The sequence below is a fragment of the Podarcis filfolensis genome (genome assembly GCF_964270895.1).
Source record: "Podarcis filfolensis genome assembly, chromosome: 2".
Taxonomy (NCBI): Eukaryota; Metazoa; Chordata; class Lepidosauria; order Squamata; family Lacertidae; genus Podarcis; species Podarcis filfolensis.
In genome coordinates, this window is record NC_139605.1 from 116,370,798 (window position 1) to 116,392,330 (window position 21,533).

Below are 21,533 nucleotides of genomic sequence, written 5' to 3' on the forward strand. Positions count from 1 at the left end.
CAGTGGACCAGCCCCCTGCTGAAAAAGTTTGGGTTAAACTGACCAATATGATTTCAGAGAGTGGTAGAGAAGACAGGATTATGATCATTTTGTTGAAAATTTACTTATACTTTTATTATATATAAATTACAGGAAAATATAAACCCACATGTGTTGCTGGGAGTGCTTTGAGATTACATATCCGATTAAATTTAATGTAGTTTTGGGAGTAAATACTACCTAGGTTTTGTAAATATATTTTCTGTTATTGCTGTATTGGTTTGTTAATGATAATTGTTTTCTTTTTATTTTCTCTCATTTTATTTAGTAGTTATTCTATTTTTTGCTGTTTTTCTAGCAAAAGAGGTGCCAGAACTGACCATGAACACCTCCCTTGTTCTTGTACAATGCAATGATGCCCACCTGAGTGGTGCCAGAACTGAGTTCTGGTGAGTTCCGGCTAGAAAAAGCTCTGGTTATTCTGATTATTAATATATTAATGTGGTACTATTGCCACATGATGTTGAAAATGTCATTGTGATATCACTGATGCAGAATGCTAAAAATGTTAAAGAAATAAATATGCCATTTCAGTTTCCCCCTCAAAATCTATTCCCATCCCCACCTCAATGCTGCCAGCCAACTGAATGCAGATGTGCTGTGCTTTTACTCGCTAACAGCATAACATGAATATCCAAAGTCCAAATGAAAACCAATCTCTGTGGCATAGAACGAAGGCACATCTGAGAGAAGGGGAATACTTTAATCTTTTACCTAGACTTCCAAAAATACCTAATATTAGTCTTTTATTAACTTTATTTGAGCTTAAATACATGTACTCTGTTTACCCACACAGCTGTTCTGAAATGGGCCGGACTGAAACTGTGACTCAGAATAGGAATCTGAATATTCCACACATAGTTGTATAAAAGGAAGGAATTCTGGAGAGCACTAAGCGAGGAACAGAAACAAAACAATGGTGAGACATTTTATATCGTAATGGCAAGAGCTGTAGAATTCAGATAAAGGCACATTACAGCATACATTACAGCATAGTACAACTTATAAATTGCACAAGTTATAAATTGCAGCAGATAATGTGTGGAACAGCATCAGATTTTTGTACAAAAACATGTGTTACAACTAAGGATGGGGAGAAATTTGATTCAGTTCTCAGTTAAACACAAACCTATCAAAAGTTGTGCTTCCCAAAACAATATGTGAAGCAAAACATAGCCATCCTTTGAAATCCACAGTTTTCTTAATTTTGCGGCCAAGTAATGTGTATGGAAATTCATATGCTGGAGCAAAGTATGCATAAAACTATATATATTAGTAAAAACAAGATACAAAAATGCATTCTATTAGGGGAACTTGCTCTGTGAAAAAAACATTAGGAGAAAGTCCATTAAAAAAATGGATTAATTTTCATGAGAACTTTTTTTAAAATCACAGATTAATGTGGAACTGTGAAGAGCTGAATTTACTATTGGAAAAATGAGAAACTGAGAGAACCTGAAACTGACAGATTCACACCTCCCTATTTACAACATTGCCACACACAGACATGTTGCTATTGTGATATCTCTGAGTGTGCAACATTTCTGGTTCTTCCACTGTAACTGGCTAAATAGTCCACAGTTGGTCAATCATTTCCTGCCAGGCGGCCATTCCTTTGAGAGGGAAATTGCATGTGCACTGGGACTATATTTCTTAGTATTCTGTGGTACAGAAGGAGGACACATAGGACAGGGATTTCTTAGTCATGAAGGCAGAGCTGTGGGACCTCCTATAAGAAGGCCAACTGACTCCATCTCTGTAGGCCTGCTGCCGCCTGGCTACTTGGTATAGTACCTGAGGGAAAATCTGTTTAGTGGATAGTCTTTATTCACATTTCTGCTGAGATGTGTTTCCCCCCCACACCTTTTAAAAAAATATATTGATGGTGCTTAATCAGGGTTGACTCAACATCTGGAAACCTTGGGCAGCTTCCAGAACCTAATCCACTGGCAGGGCCCACTACTGATGTCTGTCTTTGGTGATCCTTAATTTCCTCTCTGGTCCAGCATTCTTGGTTGCGCTTGGCAGCTGTATTGAGTCACTGTTTTAATTTCCCATAGTGCCCTTGGCAGAGCATCAATTTAGCCTCCCAGTGCTTCCTGCAGCCTTCATATCACAGCCAGGCAAGCCAATCAGGGCTCACTGATAGAAAAAAGAACCTATCAGGGTACATTAACTGCTGGGGGGGTGGGGTGGGTCCTTTTAAGACAGGCAAGTGAGGTATACTTATTATAATTAATAAGTTGGCAAGAAAGTAACTTTCTGAAAGCAGTTTTTTGCCAGCTGTCACACAAATACTACTGAGAATATTGTTAATGCCAGTTTAGAACTACTACCAGTCTTAAAAAAACAAAACCCTGACACCATGAATGTGGGACTTTCTGAAAAGACATAACTGGCCAAGTTGAGAAGAAATTTGGGGATATGTCTCTTCATGTCCAAATGGTTCAGCCCAAAAATTGTTTCACAGTTCAGTTATACAATTTCCCACAAATTGTAAAGATTCAGGTCAAAGAATCCATATTATATGTAGATGGTTGTATTTCATAGGGTGATACGTTGTATATAATTTATACGGCTTCATACCAGACATCTAACAAAGCTTCTCTCCTACTTCTCTTTCAACTCCTACTTCTTTTTGGGCTCAACATTAAAGGGAGCAATTAAGAGGGATTGTTTAATTAGTGTGACCTAATATTTTATGAAGATAGATCAATTAGGTTTTATCTTTGTTGAAAGACATAAAAGGCAAAAAATGTGCTGATCAGGACAATTAACACACAGGCATCAGCAAATACTGCAAGTCTTTTAAGGCATAAGCACACGTGCTGGGTCTGTGCCCTGAGCTCAAAGAAAAGGGATAAGCTCTGGTCAGTTCACAGGACCATGTTGCATATGAAAGTTATGGGGAACAGTGGTACCTGAATGGTAGAGCATCTTCAGGTAGGGCTGAGAGTGACTCCTGCCTGAAAACCCAGATAGGTACAACTAGTCAGTGTACACAATACTGAGTTAGATACAGCAAGCTATCTAACAAACAAATGCTGGCTCCTTCGGCCTGAAAGTGAGATGATCGCCACACCTCATCGTTGCCTTTGACTGAACTTAACTGTCCAGGGGCCCTTTACCTTTCACCTTAGATAGAGCAATGGCCTGACTCAGGATAACACAGCTTCCTCTGTTCCAGTGGTGGGGCCCAGGGTTAAGTGGCTGAAGTTCATTATTTTCTGGAAAACCTTCAAAATTTGGGTTCAGTCAAGAGGTGATGAGTTAAACTTGCAATAAAATTTGGATCCTTTGCAACTCCAGTTCAAGGCAATTTCTCCACAGAAACAATAGTAGTAGAAATCATATCACAATATATGAGAAGGAGCCTTGGGAATCTCTGCCTCCCAAAATCATTTACATGCAGATCCTAACCATGTTTACATCGAAATAAGTTCCCCTGGTTTCCAATAGGACTTCATTTGAAGGCAGCAAGGCATACTTAGAATAGTATAACATGCACATCTGGGCAATGGTATTATCAGGAGAATCAAAATGTTACAAAATAGTGTGCAAGCTTTGGAGTTCCCCAGAACTCTTAATCAGACAAGGAATTAAAAATGCAAATGGCGTGTTTGTAGGGGGAGGAGGAAACTGTTGGTGTCATTCACATCATCATTGTCTGATAAAACTCTTCAGGTGGTGTGTGGGAGGAGTTAGCAAACATTCAAACAGAGTCTTTTCAGATGCTTGCTTCAAATTGCACCCTGGCTTTCTGAGAAGGAGAAAGCACAATATGAAAGATTTCCCAATCTCTGCAAATAGAACAGCTAGCAATCACACAGTTCTGGCTCCTTAAATATAGTGTTTATTCCTGCCCTTAAGATACCTGGACATTGGACTGGTCTCAACAACCCTGAGAGCTTCAGTCAATACATTTGGTTCCTGAAAATGGCTTCGGTGTGGATCAGCCACAGAGGAAATTCATGTTGGGTATAGCAGAGTGGTTAATGAGACAACCCACACACCATTCAAGCTTGCAAATAAGCTAGACTGGCTGCATTGAGACCAATGAGATGTACACTTCAATTTCCAAGGTCTGCTTCATACCATATGGAAATAACCAGAGCTTGCACTAAGTGCCACAGCTTGAGAATTTCAGCTGAAGCCATTTTGAATACCAGAGCCTCACCTTGCAGTTTGTGAATCACAGACTAAGGCTGATGTTTTAGTTTGGACTATATTAAACCACTGCTAATATAGTTTGGACTATATGAATCTTTGACAAGATTAGAGCGGAGCAGAATATCTTCCAGATGTTCAGCTTTAGCTTCTGCCATTCCCAACCAGCATGACTAACGATCAGAAAAGGGAGCTGGGGTACATTCAGCAGCATATGGAAGGCACCATGGTTGGCTCTCCCTGATCTACAGTGAGCAAAATGGCAATCAATATATTAAGAGGCAGTGAAGTTCATCCCAGTCTCCTGCTTTTGCATGGCCCCCCAATTGACCTTGGGAGTTGCCAAACTGAGCTGATTTTATTATGTGGGAAATTTCATTGCATGTCTCTGATTTCTCTGGTAGAAATTCAAAAGGCAAACCTCTGAAGTCTGTTGCTTCTTCCTCCAGGGCATTATCTGCCATTCTTATTGAAGATCTAGTTATGTTCTTTTTTTTTCCCTTTTCATCTGGCCACCATAAATTCAGTGAATTCTATAGCCAAAGTTCAGGACAAGTGAAAAGTTGGCTGAAATATCACCATTTAGTACAAATATTTATTATGCAGTAAATCCACCTGTCTCTCAACACATTGGTCATTGATTCATTCAACAAGGCTAGGGTGTGTTCTGCCTATCGCTTAATGTGCTGCTGGGAATCCTACCAATGTACAATTCATTCTTGATTCATTCATGCTTAGCGAATGTTGCAAAACCCACCAGTTGTTTCATACATTAAAAAGAATATGTAAACAAGATGTGTAAAGATCCAAATAAATCAGAGGGTTTGTTTATTTATAGAGGGGACGTATCCATTTTTTCCACAGCAGCTTACACATTGAACAAAACACTGCAGTGCAACATATTACAAAGCAGGGCATCCATCCAGTCAAATAAAAAAGCAGCACATCTTTAAATCTCTGTGCTACAAATGGAAAAATAATGTGGGAACTCAAAGCACATAATATCAGCCATTGGTAAATCAACGCATTGCCCTACTAAGAGCAATGGTCCTAAAAGACTAAACTGAACGGAATGCAGTGAAGTTGCTACAAGTTTGCGGAAAATGTTTTGCCAAATGTTGGGAGATCTCCCAGGGGCTGAATGAGTCTCCCCCACCCTGATGAGTTTTTTCCTGATACAGAAGATTCTGTTGCAGAGCATAACAACTTTAGTCTTACATACAAGTACTGGTAGTTGGGCAGAACATCCATTTCAAAGGCAGCATCCTCAGTGCAAGGGAATGAGCTATAGCCAGCAAAAATACATGGAGTTCCCTGTCACTTTAAAGATCAAACACATTTATATTTTAGTAAAGTCTTTCATAAGCTAGAGTTAAATGGCCCTGCAATGCACATTCCAAGCCCAGTTTCTGTACAGGCTTGATAAGTAGAAGGGGAAGCAGAGCCACACCATGGACTGAGCCCCCAACATCCTGTCCTTCCCCACCCTCTCACACTGATGCTTTGAGTTTGGATAGCTGAAGAAGGGAAACCTACAGACAGATGCGTAGCCTTCCCTGCAATCTGGAACTCTGGTTGTCTATGCACATAGAACTCCACATATGAAGTTTCCCTTCCTCAGACATGGCCATCAGAGGGCCAGGAAGACAACTAACATTGGGGGCAGGGCAAACAGTGTGGCCCCCGCTTGCCTTTCTACTCATGGAAACTTCTTAACTCCTATATAAGCCATGAAGGGCAGAGGTTAAGAAAGGTGGGTGCGGTGGGTGCTGTCCGCCCCAGGTGCGGGGGTGACACCTGGGGGGGGGTGACATCATCACGCTACCCCCTGATGCCCACTGTGGGTGGCGCACTCCCCAGGGGGCTCACGGTGGGTGACGCACCCCCTTGGAGGCACACAGCGGCTGGTGCACCCCCCGAGACGTGCACCCAGCCCCCCTGGAATGCTCGCCCCACCCCCATGGGCAGCTAGCCCCACCACAGCAGGTGGCTAGCCCCACCCCCTGGGTGCACACCGCTCCAGGTGCAGCAGAAGCTAGCTCCGCCTCTGATGAAGGGGACTTTGGTTTGTCACTAAAAGCCGGTGTGGTGCAGCTTGTTAAGGGTGCTAGGAACTGTGAATCTCAGGGGCAAACTACACCTCCCAGAATTCTTTGGAAGAAGTTATGTGCTCTGTATGGAATGTACATAGCAAAGAGAGCAAACCCAACACCCTGAACTTTGCATGCTGGAGGAGGTTTGTTGTTTAGTCATTTAGTCTAAAAAGAAATTGGTATTTGCCTGACACAGCCATATACCGGTACTCTCATTTTTCCAAATTAGGCCTTGAAGTAGTTACACAGACTCTTTCTTCAGACATCAACAGAAACCAGAGGGTGCCTTCAGACTATCAGTATTTTGCAGGAGGGTTTCAGGTGCATATGGGGAAATGTTGTTGTTGTTTAGTCGTTTAGTCGTGTCTGACTCTTCGTGACCCCATGGACCAGAGCACGCCAGGCACTCCTGTCTTCCACTGCCTCCTGCAGTTTGGTCAAACTCATGCTGGTAGCTTCGAGAACACTGTCCCACCATCTCGTCCTCTGTCATCCCCTTCTCCTTGTGCCCTCCATCTTTCCCAACATCAGGGTCTTTTCCAGGGAGTCTTCTCTTCTTATGAGGTGGCCAAAGTACTGGATCCTCAGCTTCAGGATCTGTCCTTCCAGTGAGCACTCAGGGCTGATTTCCTTCAGAATGCAGAGGTGTGATCTTCTTGCAGTCCATGGGACTCTCAAGAGTCTCCTCCAGCACCAGAATTCAAAAGCATCCATTCTTTGGCGATCAGCCTTCTTTATGGTCCAGCTCTCACTTCCATACATCACTACTGGGAAAACCATAGCTTTAACTATACGGAACTTTGTTGGCAAGGAGATGTCTCTGCTTGTGCTGTGTAGGTTGGAGGGGGTTAGGATATGGTAAAGATGCCCCTCCTCTGACCTTGGTCAGCCTCTGCTGGTGATGTGGAGACTGTCACTGCAGAGGTCTCTGCTGTGCCCATGAGAAGTGCAGAACATGGACACCTTCCACAGGCAGCAGTCAATACACGCTCTGGAAACAGGGCATTACAGGTGTGGGGGACGGGAGAAGCAGAGCCAGCCATGGACCTGCTGGATCCTTAGCTACCCCATTCCCCCGAGGGGCCTGAGCTGAGCTGCCACAGCAAAAAAAGAAGCTACAGCACCCCCTGCCATTTCCCCCCTGGCTGGCACAAGCTTACAGAGCTTTGGATACACTCGTTGATCTGTTGGTTTGCTACTCCCTGGTAAAAGTTTGGATTGCAAAGTGCTTCTCCCCAGTAGTTTATTCCTCCACTGTAGGGGCAGCAGTGGAGGAGTAAAGCACTTCGTAATTCAGACAGAGATAATGTGGGGGCAGCAGATGGCAGCTGTTTAAAATTGTAGATGCAAATGCACCTGAGTAAACTTAATAAAAGTTAATCCAAGGCTCGCTGCTTTTAATGACCGTGTTGCAAACATAATTGTAACATTAGGAAATCGACGTTATTTGGAGGAATGCTAGAAACATTTTCTGTGATTCAGGGGTAGCTAGATGGGCACCAACAAGTTGTCTTCTTTAATCTCACAGCTATCCCACTTCACATCGCAAGGCATCTTTGTGGGAGGAGCAAGATCTTTCTGAGTCAAGATCTTTGGTTGTTGGGCCATTTCTTCAGGTGGGCTACACTGAATGGTAGGTAGAGGGCTGAGGCCTACAACCACCACCCAAGCCCCTGCTAAATCCCCTTCTTGTTACTTAAAAGGAGTGTGCGAGTGGGGTGAGAGCCACTCTAAACAAAGGAAACTTTTAAATTTTTTATAATAACAAAAATGACCCTGAGTTCACATGATTATTTTTTTTAAAAGGAATCATTTTCATCTGATTCATGTTAGAGCAGGTGTGGGGAATCTTTGGTCTTCCAGAAGCTGGTAAACTACAACTCCCATCATCCCTAGCCAATGGCCATGCTTGTTTGGGATGACAGGAGTTATAGTTCAGAAGCATCTGAAGGGCCAAGCATTCCCCCTGCCTGTGTTAGTGGATACACATTTTCTAGATCTTCTATCTCTTTTTGTAAGATGTGTGATATCTTTTGACCCTTCCTGGCCCTCAGGAGATATTTGCCCCTTCTCCTTCATGTGGAGACAAATGGTGAACCCAAAGGAAGAGATAAAATCTGAAATAAGTGTAGAAGAGGCAGCAACACAGATGAGCCATCTTTACCAGGCTCGACAACTTTAATTTGCCTGGAGGAAAATGTTTTGCTAAATGTTTTAAAATTGACTTAATGGGTGCAGATCAGGAAAGAACTTGTTATGAAATTTTGATCTCTTGTTTAAAGTCAATTTTAAAGTGCTGAACTCTGCAGTCAGCTGGAATGAAGAATACTGATGAGTGTGATGCACAGACTTTGTGAGAAGTCTTCTTGAAAACATTTCAGGGCACCAGAGAGCCAAGGTCAGCTTTTCCAACAACTGGGCAACTTTAGCCAGTGAAAATTCCTTGGAAAGAGTGCTGCTGTAGATGGGAGTTAGGGTTTACAGATTGCAATCCTTCTGGCTCCCACTCATTTAAACTTTTATATTAATGATTTGGTGCTGTATTTAGCGAACAGAAAGATCTCAATCTTGATGCATGCAGATGATTTAGTGTTCCTCTCTCTTTCCCGATCGGGCCTCAGAAATCTCTTGGAAGTGGTCAGTACATACTGTAAACGGGAAAACCTATCAATAAATTACTCTAAGATCAAGATTATGATTTTTGGCAAACACAGTCCTATGTATAAATGGTGTTTAGGACAGCAAGTTATAGAACAACCTCACTGATTTAGATTCCTGGGTGTACTCTTTAGCAAAACCCTCTGTTGGAAGTGTTATATGAAGGCAGTGAAAGTCAGAGAACAGAAAAACATAGGGGCATTGATGAAGTTCTATTACAATAAGGGTGGGCGGCTGATTAAGCCTGCCCTAAAGATAAATGCTCTATGGTGTTGAAATCTATGGTTCTGATTCAAAGTCCATTAACGTTTTGGAAACTGCAGAATTTTTTTTGAAAGCTATGCTCTCTACCATCAGGAATAGCAGCTCTTCCTCATACAGAATCTGGATGACCATCAGTTAAGGCAAGAGCTGACTGCCCTCGATTAAAATATATTAAAAGTATTGCTACTATGCCAGCTGAGTGTTTTCCTGTACTGTGCTATATGGAATTGAGTAATAACCAACTCTGGAAAACAGTTTGTTGAGATGTTTTAGGCTATTATTATTATCCAAAACTGAGCACTGCTTTGAGTTTGAAGAAGTGTCAACTAAGGGATTGACTCTTCTGGATAGAATCTATTCTCTTTTGCTCCTTTTCTCTGCCCTGATGTCATGCTTATCCGGAATTGTGATGTGGTACTAGAAATTCTCTAGTGCGGGTTGTGTGATGACAGCCTGACATTTTTATGTATGTAAGAAGATGTAGAAAAATGATCTCCATAAAAATAATGTCCAAAAAAAGAAAAACAGACATTAGCTTTTTCAGAGAATTGGAAGCTTCTCAGAAGAACTGCTATTGTTCTCCGTACAAATGTTCATCTTTCCTGCTCTACTGCATGGAATCCCATCAAGTACATTTTATTCCACTCTGGGCTTTCTTTAGAAAAAGCCTAATTGACATGTACATACACATCTTAAGCATGAGTCACAGGTCTCAGTATGTTCAGGGTTTTTTAAGTGTGCAGTTTGAAATAAAATTCAGAGTTGGGGGGAAAGTTGTGCAGTTGGAAAGCTGATAGTGTGTCGTTTGAATTAGACACATTAGACCTATGTGTTTAGTAAGCACTTAAATGACAGGCAATGTGAGGGGAAGCATGTTGTTATTGTTGTGGGCATCTGTCTTTCTCTAGAGGCAGTGGAGTCTGCCTCCAGGGGTGAAGTCAGATGACTGCATTAGCAGTACCAAAGTGACTTCCCTGGGGAACAAGCCTGGGCAGTGTGTGTAGGTCCTGGGCTGCCCAGATGACGAGACCCCCTCTTGACCTCCCTGATATGGTCCAAAGGAAAGCAGAGCAAGATGTTTGGCACAGCTTGGCTGCAGGAGTTGCTGGAAGGAGGTGTACAAGGCACCATCTAACCTTCTTAAAAGGTAAAGGTGCCCCTGACCATTAGGTCCAGCCGTGGCCGACTCTGGGGTTGCAGCACTCATCTCGCTTTATTGGCCGAGGGAGCCAGCGTACAGCTTCCGGATCATGTGGCCAGCATGATTAAGCCGCTTCTGGCAAACCAGAGCAGCGCACGGAAACGCCGTTTACCTTCCCGCCAGAGCCGTACCTATTTATCTACTTGTACTCTGACGTGCTTTCGAACTGCTAGGTTGGCAGGAGCAGGGACCGAGCAACGGTAGCTCACCCCGTCACGGGGATTCGAACTGCTGACCTTCTGATTGGCAAGTCCTAGGCTCTGTGGTTTAACCCACAGCGCCACCCGCATCCCTAACCAACCTTCTTAGGGACTCCAGATTTGTGTACGGTTTACTCCTTGGCCTTTTCTCCTCCTGAAGATACCCCACAAGGCAGTGGAGGTTTAAGATCAAAGTTGTCCTCCTAGAAGGGCTACCTTCCCAGGTTGATGAGCGTCATTTGCCTCTCACTTCCCTCTACGGCATGTGCAGAAACCACCTTCTTGACCCCAAAGCCATAACTACGTGAATGTGGATGATATTAAAATAAAAAGAAGAAGTTCTAGTAACAAGAGATAAAAATTTGGAAACTATAAATTTGGGAGGTAAACATTTAAGGACAAAGTAGAAGATATGAATTTGCTGAGCTAATTGTTAAAGAGGGATACAAAAAAGGGAGGTGTGAGGAAGTCAGGAAAATAAGTTAACCAAAGATGAAAAATTAGAAAAGAGTGATTTGTGTTTGTTATATGTTATCTATGTCATTTGTGGTGTTCCTGATTGTTTGTTTTTTTTGTGTGAAAGATTGTATTGTTGATTTTTACTTTTCTGTGTGTTTTATGTATCTCTTTATTGTTAAACTTAATAAAATATTATTATAAAAAAACAAACAAACAAAAAAAGCCATAACTACAGGGGGGGGTAGCTAGGTTTTTTTGCCCCGAGTGAAGCCTCCAGAGGGGCGCCATTGATGCTGCCAGCCTGTGTGTGTGTGTACGCAAATATGCATGGAGGGGGTGCCAAACTGGGTCATTGACCTGGGTGAAATAAAGCCTAGTTTTGCCCCTGCTTGACGCACTATTGATCTCGTATGCTCAGTGTGCCAGAGCCTGCCTTCACATGCAGGGGAAGTCCCTTACTCACCGAGGGTTTGAGACCCTTCAGCTATCCTCACCTGGTTTAGCTGGCTGGTCAAAGCCATTCTTGGGGTGTGGCCGCTGTTGCATGCTGATACCTTCTAGGAGCCACAGGTGAGAGCTGAGTGCAGGGTGGGGACCAAAGGTAGACAAACTACCCCACCAGAGGTATTACCCCTCTCCCAACACCCATACACCCCAGGGAAGCATGTACACAGATTATATAAGAGTATAATGTCCTCAATTTCTGAACTAAGACAGATTCATAAATGAATTGTTCCTGTATTGTAGATAAGAACTATGGAGAAACACATACTAAAAAGCAAAGAGCAAAGCATGCTTTCTTTTTCTCTTTCCTTTTTTAAGTGTGAGGCGTCTGATGGGGATTTTGTGCAGATGGCAAATCTGCTTTTTAAAAACCCTGCAATAATTAGTACATAAATGCAGTGGCTTGGCTTGTAAGTTGCCCATCCATTTGGACCAATTCTCCCCCCCCCCCATCTATAGCCTCCAAAACATTCCTAAAGGCCCCCTAAACCCCAGGAGCAGATTTGTAGGGGGCTGCAGAAGGAACGGAGAGGCATGAAAGACCCGTTCTGTGCATGGGAATTCCATTCAGGGAAGGAAAGGATTCAAGCCAATGCCAGGAGCTGCTGGAGAACTTGTTAATTTTGAACAGTAATAACATGAACATTAATCATATGAAACGATGAGCACTTATCCTGCTATCTGTGCTCTCCCTTTCAGGAAAGGGAAAGTGGCTACAATTAGGAATTAGGACGGGGGTGAGAAAATTAAGACTCTTCCCCACCCCCCCCCACCCCCGCTGCAGCAGTAATTTTTTCAGTTATCAAAGCACCAAAAATAGCATTAAGGAGGGAATTTTCTCCCATTGATCTTTGGAAAGGTTGATCTTTGCAGTGTCCTAAACTCACCCTTCCATTTAAATCTGTGGCTGTAGGAACTGGTGGTCGGCGAATGAGCACTTAGAAGTAGGCTGAGAGCAGATGGTGCTGGTAAAATGTTCCAAGAAACATTCTGCTCAAGTGTCCCTTTTTCCTTGAGCAGAATGTACTGTCAATCAGCACAAACAGGAAATGCTGAAGCAGATATAGCATACACACACAGTTCTCCATCTTGCACTGTCTAGACATTTGTGGATCAATATTCTCATCCCTTTCTCAAAACTGCATGAGTGTACTTCATCCAAGGGTACCCTGGAGTAGGGCATTAAGAGACCAGGAAGAGGCTGTGCACTCATAACTCTGAGTAGCTCCCTAAGGGCTTATCCATACTTCCTCTTTTCCTGCTGCTTTGCCCCAGGGAAAACTGCTCTTTAGTGCTCAGTTGGAGCAAACAGCAATTTGATGTTTTTCCAGATTGACGTTTTCTTCAGTTTAGCTTAAGAGAGTGGGTTTTCCTGGGAAAGGAGTAGGGCGGGGGGGGGGGGAACCTCTCAGACCCATTCTTTCTAGGCATGGGAGAAGCGGAAATGTTGATGATCCCTAAGTTAGGTCCCTTATGTGATGTATCTAGTCCCTGTGCATTGTTCCTTTAAGAACAACCCAGCTTTGAGAGTTGCTCCTTCCCCTCTTTCCTGCAACTCGGAGAAGCTCTGATGCAGGCCTGTGTTCGGAGCTCAAGAAGGCTGTTAAACAGACACCTGTGCTCAATAGCTTAGTGCTTAGTTCAGTAATATATACAAACAATGATATTGGATCCAATCCTTTTTTTGTTTTTTGTTTAAATGGTGCTGGTACTTGATAAAAGTGATGTGGGTGTAGTCAAAGATTCAACAGACAACACATACCTTCCTGAGTTGCTGCATTCACAGCCCCCAATCTTGCATAAACGCAACAGGTTTGAGTCCCTATGCTGTCAGAATTTATGCGCTGAGGAAGAAAATCCATTGGACATATTATATATGAATGGTTAGATCCAGATCAGTTTTACTCTGAGGACAGACGTTTCAAGTCAATGAGTTCATCTCTAGAGTGAAAGCCAACATTTATTTCTTTTTATGAATTACTTCTCATAAAACATCTTGAAGCAATTTCACAATGAAAACAATTACACAATTTTGTATAGAGACACAATGGCAGCAATTAAAAAAGCACTAAAATGTATAAACAACTTCAAATCCTAAAAGTGACATTGCCACAGATTGTAAACCTGGATTCTTAATTATTGACACCCCCCCCGCACACACTAACAAAATAGATAAAGTTTGAAGCAACCCCAGTATAGTGATCCCCCGTGTTCAAAGAAATGAAGCCATGATTTCAGCTCCTCTCCTGATGTCAGCTACTTCTATCACCTCAATAGATTTATGACACTGCAATTAACTTCCTTCCCAGATCAACTGTGAAGACTGGAAAAGTGACATGTAACAACAGCACCTTGTTCTAAATTGCATAGATGGCCCAATGCCGAGGATCATGAGTCACTCTTGACAGATGTGAATTTTCTTCTGGCATAGACCGATAGCGAGATGATGCGATAGAATCTTAGATAATATTCCTGAGAAATTTTTCAGCACGGCCCTGTGATGTAAGCAACCTGTTCTAGGGAAATGTAGCCCATGTTCCCATATTCTCTCTGAGTACAAAATCAACTTAGGGTGGGGGATTTTGAGCAGGTTGAGCAACGCTTAAGTGGTCTTCCACTTCAGCTCACAACCTCTTCTTGAGGCTGTGCTTGGTTAAAACAAAACAAACAAACCAAAATGGCGGGAAGTTCCACACAACTGCATGCAACATCTGTTTGCTTCTTCCCTAATGATTCTTCCCATCTTGCATCTAGAGACAAGAAATGCCATGTTGCATTAGAAAGTTGAGTCTGGGAAGACACATGTTCAAGAGCTGGTAACACACTCTCTCTCTCTCTCTCTCTTGCCTCACAGTGTTGATGTGAGGTTTAAAGGAAGGGTCTATGGAGCCAGTATGGTGTAGTGGTTAAGAGCGGTAGTCTTGTAATCTGGTGAACCGGGTTCGCTTCCCCGCTCCTCCACATGCAGCTGCTGGGTGACCTTGGGCTAGTCACACTTCTCTGAAGTCTCTCAGTCTCACTCACCTCACAGAGTGTTTGTTGTGGGGGAGGAAGGGAAAGGAGAATGTTATCCGCTTTGAGACTCCTTTGGGTAGTGATAAAGCGGGATATCAAATCCAAACTCTTTTTCTTTTTCTCTTATTACGACATTTATAATATTGCATTATACATTTAATTTAATTATCAGTGCAGGGCCCAGTGCATTGATTATTCATCAAGCCAGCACCAACACCCTTCGGCAACTGCCTTGAGGGCAAGGCCCACAGCTGTTGCCCATATTGTGCACCTGGTCTGGCAGCCACCTGCTATTTTTAGTTCTGCTGTAGCCTGTGATGGGACCGTGGGAAAATGTTGTGGGAAATCAAAATGGCAGTCAGTGTATTTGCAGTGCTGCTGTCACTCCCCACCAGGTTAGCCCACTGTGATCCCACCGCTGTAAGAGCAGGGCCGCAAGATGCGACTGCCCTTTGTCTTTAACTCAGCTGCACAAATGTTAGCTGCTGTGTCTCATTTTTGTCTTTTTTGTTGCCCATATGGGCCAACACTGAGTTTTGATTCAGAGCTTCAGCCATGTTACTCTTCTGGGTACAGAATCCATAGGTACCAGCCCTAATACTGGTATTAGCTGTAATCTTGAAATAGCAAACAAACAGTGGTCCATGAAGCCTGACAGACAGGCACAGACCAATTTCTAAACAACCAAGAAACATGTTTTTCACCCTGTTACAGTCAGAAAAATTTAGATTTTAGAGTTTGTGATCAGACGGTTCTTCTTCTTTTAAATTACTTTTAAGGACTCATGAAGAAGGGATCATTCTTTTCTAGAGAGGACAATGTTCTCAAACATGCAGGAAGATGGTACTGCACATTAGATCTATTTTCTATTGCTGAATGTTACCTCTCCAAGTTGATTGGGATAATATTGCTTGTTATGTAGGTGGGTTATATTGGTGTTATATTGCAGCATGATGTTTGATAATGATCCTGCGGTTATACAGCCACCATTATTAAGTGGCACTTGCAGGAAATTTAACAGTTAATTTAAGAGAAACTCTGTACGGGAGTTATTCTGCCCACTCTAGGCATTCAGAGGTGAATGAGGACAGCACCGGGGTCCAAATAAGTTGGGGTTGTGTCTGTTTTGCAGGAAAACTAACAAAACAAACACTTTTGTGTCCCAAAGTGAGCTCTATAAAGGATTCTGCAAGCATGCATATATATGTGTGTGTATATATGTGTATGTGCATATATATGCCCAATGTCATGGGCCCAATGTCATGGTATCTACTGACTAGTATTTCTGACATCATAAATATTACTCTTCTTCTCCCATGGCCAAAGCACTTTGAAAACTGTTTTTGAAATATTCCCTTCTCTGTTTTTGGAACAGGAAGGGTGGATTTGGTAAGAGAACACCCTCCAACATTTTTGTCCCCCAAATTGGGAGATCAGGAGGGGCACACCTTCCAGTCTTGTTCTCTGATGATCATCAGCAGGGTTGTTCCAAAGCACTGGACCAGAAGATGCTTTGGCGCAACCCTGTTAATGATCAACAGAGTGCTGGACCAAAAAACAGAGCATTCTGGGATTGGGATTGGCTTCTTTGATCCGGTATGTCCCACTATTGGTATTGAACTTTATTACGGCCACTGGCCCATCACACAACAGTTTCCCATACCAACATAATGTACTTAAAACTCCAATTTTAAAACCGCCAAAACTTACAAAAAACAGACAAGAACCAAAGCAAAACAAAAACAAAAGACCAACATCATACATTACACTAAATTTGTAACATAAACATCGCCCTCTACTCATAAATTAGTAGAAGACATCAATGGTGATATCACCTAATTACATCCTAAAACATAGATCATAGTTTAGAGGGATTATCCGAGCCGCACAGGAGTCCGTTTCTCTTCTTTAGGGATAGAACGCTGATCAAGAATCTGGCAACCATGAGTGATCTTAAGGGGTCATCATCATTTAATAGATATCTCAGTTTGGCTTCATTTGTATCATCGGCAATTCCCTTTAGATATTGAGCAAGAAACTTGCTCCTGGCCGATGAGTGAAATGCACAATCAAAAATTATGTGATGCAACGATTCCGGTGCCCCACAATTACAATCACATAAGAGCGATATCTGTCCATTGGAGAATCTATTTCTCAGCACGTTCGATGGGAAGGTGTTGAATCTTGCCTTTACAAAAGCATATCTATGAGCCGAAGAAGTTAAGGAATTCAAATAGTTTGGGAGCCTTAAGAGGGGTAATAAACCAAGGTTTAGAGGTGAGCAGGTACCATTGCCCAAGACCATTTTCTGCTGCAAGTCCATCTCCTCTAGTTTACAGGCTACTGTTCTTTTAGCTGGAACTATATCCTGCTCTAGTAATTTGGATGGGGAGATTCCCATTGCCGTAATTTTCAGTTGTAAATTTTTTACCCATGGGCTCTGGAAATCATCTCTCCACATGCATTGTATCAAGTACAAGTTTGGGAGATTGTGCCATAGAGATAACCAGTGACAAAGTATGTGCTTCCACAGAGCGTTTTCCAGGGATACAATATTAAGTTCCATGCGTAGCGCTGTATTACTTACACAGTTGGGCAGTTTCAATATCCCTCTTAAAAACTGATTTTGAATAACCTCTAGGTGGGATAAGTTGACAAAAGTCCCCCAAATTGAGATGGCATAAGCAATTGTTGGGATCACCTTGGCCTTGAAGACTTTCAACGCCGATGGGATATGAAGGGCCCCATCGGTGAAGAAAAATCGCAAGATCGCCAAGGAGATAGCTTTGGCTCTATTTGTAACATAGGCTACATGGGCCTTCCATCTAAGGTTATGTTGTAACCAAACTCCCAAGTATTGGAATCTATAGACTTGTTCGATGACTCTCCCATCAATTCTCCAATTATGGAGTTTCCGGCTCTTTGAGAAAATTAGAATTTTAGATTTCTCATAATTGATTGTAAGGGAATTTGCATTACAATATGATCCAAAAATTTTTAAGGCCCTCATAAGACCTACTCTAGAAAAAGAAAGGATGACAGCGTCATCCGCATATAGTAACAAAGGGCAGCGATAAAGTGCTAAAAACAGGACACTTAGGGGGTACATAAGGGTTGCTGGGAATTATAAGTCTAGAGCAGGGGTGCACAATCTGCGGCCCTCCAGATGTCTCTGTACTACAATTTCTGTCACCCCTGATCACTGTCTTTGCTGGCTGGGACTGATGGGAGTTGTAGTCGAGAAACATCTGGAGTGCTGCAGGTTGTGCACCCCTGGTCTAGAGGGATAAACCATGGTGCCCAGAATTCTTTAAGGGAAGGAATGTGCTTCAAATGTGTTTTAAAGGTATTGTCTGTCCACAGCCTAAGGCTCACACAATTTACCTGTCCTTAAGTGTGAGCAACGGGATGCGGGTGGCGCTGTGGGTTAAACCACAGAACCTAGGACTTGCCGATCAGAAAGTTGGCAGTTCGAATCCCCGCGACCGGGTGAGCTCCCGTTGCTCAGTCCCTGCTCCTGCCAGCCTAGCAGTTCGAAAGCACGTCAAAGTGCAAGTAGATAAATAGGTAGCGCTCCGCCGGGAAGGTAAATGGCATTTCCGTGCGCTGCTCTGGTTCGCCAGAAGCGGCTTAGTCATACTGGCCACATGACCCGGAAGCTGTATGCCGGCTCCCTTGGCCAGTGAAGCGAGATGAGCGCCGCAACCTCAGAGTCGGTCACGACTGGACCTAATGGTCAGGGGTCCCTTTACCTTTACCTAAGTGTGAGCAGCTGCAGACAGACATAAGATGAATGTGCATTGCCCCACAAACCTGGCACTTTCAATAGGGACTACTCGAGTAAGTGAGAAGTCATTAGAGATTTCAGCAGGAGGAAACAAGTACTGGTAGTTCAGCTGGTTTTAAACTTAAGTTATTTTACTTATTAGCATGCCACACACACACACACACACACACACACACACACACACACCAGTCTTACTTACTATGAGGTCAAATGGACATTTTGTTGTTGTTGTTTAGTCATTTAGTCGTGTCTGACTCTTCGTGACCCCATGGACCAGAGCACGCCAGGCACTTTAGGCAGCAGATTTGGGGCCACCTTTAAAAAGCAGCCAATTGGCAGCTATGTGACACAAAATGAAACTGTACCATAAAACAGACACATGGTATACAGGGCAACTACAGTCATACCTTAGGTTAAATGTGCTTCGGGATGAGTGCATTTGAGTTGCGCTCCGCGGCAACCTGGAAGTAACGGAGCGCGTTACTTCTGGGTTTTGCCACTTGCGCATGCACAGACGCTCAAAAGGATGTCACGCACATGCGCAGAAGTGGCAAAAAGTGACGCGCACATTCGCAGATGTGTCATCGCTGGTTAGGTTTGCTTCTAGATGTGAATGGGGCTCCGGAACAGATTGCATCCAGAGGTACCACTGTATACATCATGAAGTGGGTTGGGGAGAAATCAATGTGGGACCTGCCATTTTCTTCACAATGTACCCATTATGAGCCAGTGTGGTGTAGTGGTTAAGAGCGGTAGTCTTGTAATTTGGTGATCCAGGTTCGCGTCTCCGCTCCTCCACATGCAGCTGCTGGGTGACCTTGAGCTAGCCACACTTCTCTGAAGTCTCTCAGCCCCACTCACCTCACAGAGTGTTTGTTGTGGGGGAGGAAGGGAAAGGAGAATGTTATCCGCTTTGAGACTCCTTCCGGTAGTGATAAAGTGGGATATCAAATCCAAACTCCTCCTCCTCCTCCTCCTCCTCCTCCTCCTCCTCCTCCTCCTCCTCCTCCTCTTCTTCTTCTTCTTCTTCTGCTCTTTGGCGCTGTGTCTTTTATCCCTTGAGGAAATCATTTACATTTCTCTCTCAGGGCAACAAATTGTCTTGGGCTAGCCTTGGCTGAACTACTTACCAAATACCCTTGGCAAATACCCCTGGTGTCTTTGCACTCCTTTGCCACAGCCTGATGGGTTCTGCAAAGATGGCATGGGGACTAAGGAGGAGGAAGCTGATGAGCTGTAAGTAAGAAGGCAGGCAGATGGGGACTGGCTGAGGGCAGACTAAAGTTAGTGGGCAGAGGTGCCCATTTGTGCCCAGAGCATGTGCTGTACGTCATGCTTGTGTGACATCATGCGTCTGACGCGTGTGTGTGATGCCATGCACAGGATGCGCATCTCATGTGCAATGTCACATCATTGGGAGGAAGTCATGTGCAATGTCACATCATTGGGAGGAAGTTGAGTGCAGAGGGGGAGCTGGTCACTGAAGCTGCGCCTCCTCCACTCCCTCAGCATTGAGGGGCCCAGCCCCCTCCCAGCAGATATGGGGGGCACTGAAGACACCTCAGCCTCATAGAGTTGGCACCCCTGCTGGTGGGGCAGTTGTCCATTCACCCAAATGGAGCAGCCTCCACTCCCTGCATGCATTTCTTATTTCTCCATGATAAAAAGAATAGCAATTTACAGATCAATTATGTGCACATTTGAATAGAACATGCCTTCAAGTAGACATTATACAAGGGTTTTAGCCACGCACAAGGACATTGCTGGATAATGTTATGGTATGTTAAGCATTGTATGGAACCTCCATTTGATGAACTTTTCAAATTCTGCATTTTGAGGATTTAAATATGGCACCTGGCAGATCCAAGGAGCTGGGAGCAGCCCGGGAAACTTTAGCACCCTCCGCTATCCAAATGAGACCTCAAAAGGCTTGTGATATTTTATTGATTGATTGATTGATTGATTGAATATATACCACCCTATACCCGAGGGTTTCAGTTTGAAGACAGGAAAAAGTTGGCTTATGGAAAAGTATAAGAATTGAATTTTATTATGGAGTAAGAATTTTGCATATGTTTTTAAAGCTGATAGATGGAGAATCAAAAGTGTTTTCTTTTTCTTTCCTTTCTTTTAGTCTTCATGTTAAAAAAACCAACGCTTGATATTTGAAGTTGACTTCAGAATATTGTTTTCTTTGTTTTTCTTTGCTGTGATAAAAATAGCTTTACAGACAAATGAGACCTCAAAAGGTGGGAGGCATTTTTCACTCAGCTCCAGTTTTAATTCCTCTTCCAGCTAAATGCAGAAAAACATCACTCAAGGGTGCAAACCTGGAAGCAACTTTGCTCCGTGTGCATATTATTTGTAGCTTTACTGTTTATTTAACACGAAAGCTGAAAATTCAGGAAAGGGGGAAAGCTTTTAGGGTGACTTTGGTTTTTTTTAGGCTCAGTGTTCAGCTCCAGTACTGCCATCGCCACCATCGTATATAGATTATATACTTCCAAAATGCAGGCATCTGTATGCGTATCACTCTTATTGGTTCTGAATCCAACATGCAATTGCCTCGTTGCTTTTGTGGATAGAGTAAAATACCAGCCTTAGAACCCAGGCAGGAGATAGCCCATGGAGATCAAATCAAAAGCAGGTTTTACCAAATAAATAGACTGACAGAACAGAAAAAGTTCAGATTTGACCAATGGGCTGACTACCCACGCCTCTTGCAAGGAATACAAAAATCCCAGCTGGGATTGAGATTTTGTCTGTTGAAAATCTAAGTTACTTATTTACATTGAACACCCTATGCAATAATACTATGTAAATTCTGTCACAATTATCAGTTCTATATGTGTGTGCGTGCGCGTGCACATGCTTCTGTGCCTACGGGTTTTGGATGCTGCCCAGGCTATTTGGATAGGCAAGTTGGGACTTCAATCCTGCAGATAGTACTGGGCAATATTCCTAGATTAGTTTTGGTACGGAGTGCACAAGGTATTTGAAAATTATTATTGATCTACAGAAAACTGTACAAGGAAAAACACACTTGAGACGCATTTGACCTATGATTATTGGACAAGCATGTCTGGATACCACAAATCACTCTGGAGCCTCCAGATGACCTATTTATTGAGCATTCATTCCATACC

General features: G+C 43.1%; 1 long non-coding RNA gene across 1 annotated transcript; it reads left to right on the plus strand.

The window, feature by feature from the left end:
- Positions 1 to 308: 308 nt before the first annotated feature.
- On the plus strand, positions 309 to 9,361 carry LOC310756032. The gene is made up of 4 exons (XR_014544667.1): positions 309 to 428; positions 836 to 958; positions 7,828 to 7,915; positions 9,315 to 9,361. It is a non-coding gene; the product is annotated as an uncharacterized lncRNA (long non-coding RNA).
- The last annotated feature ends 12,172 nt before the right edge of the window (positions 9,362 to 21,533 follow it).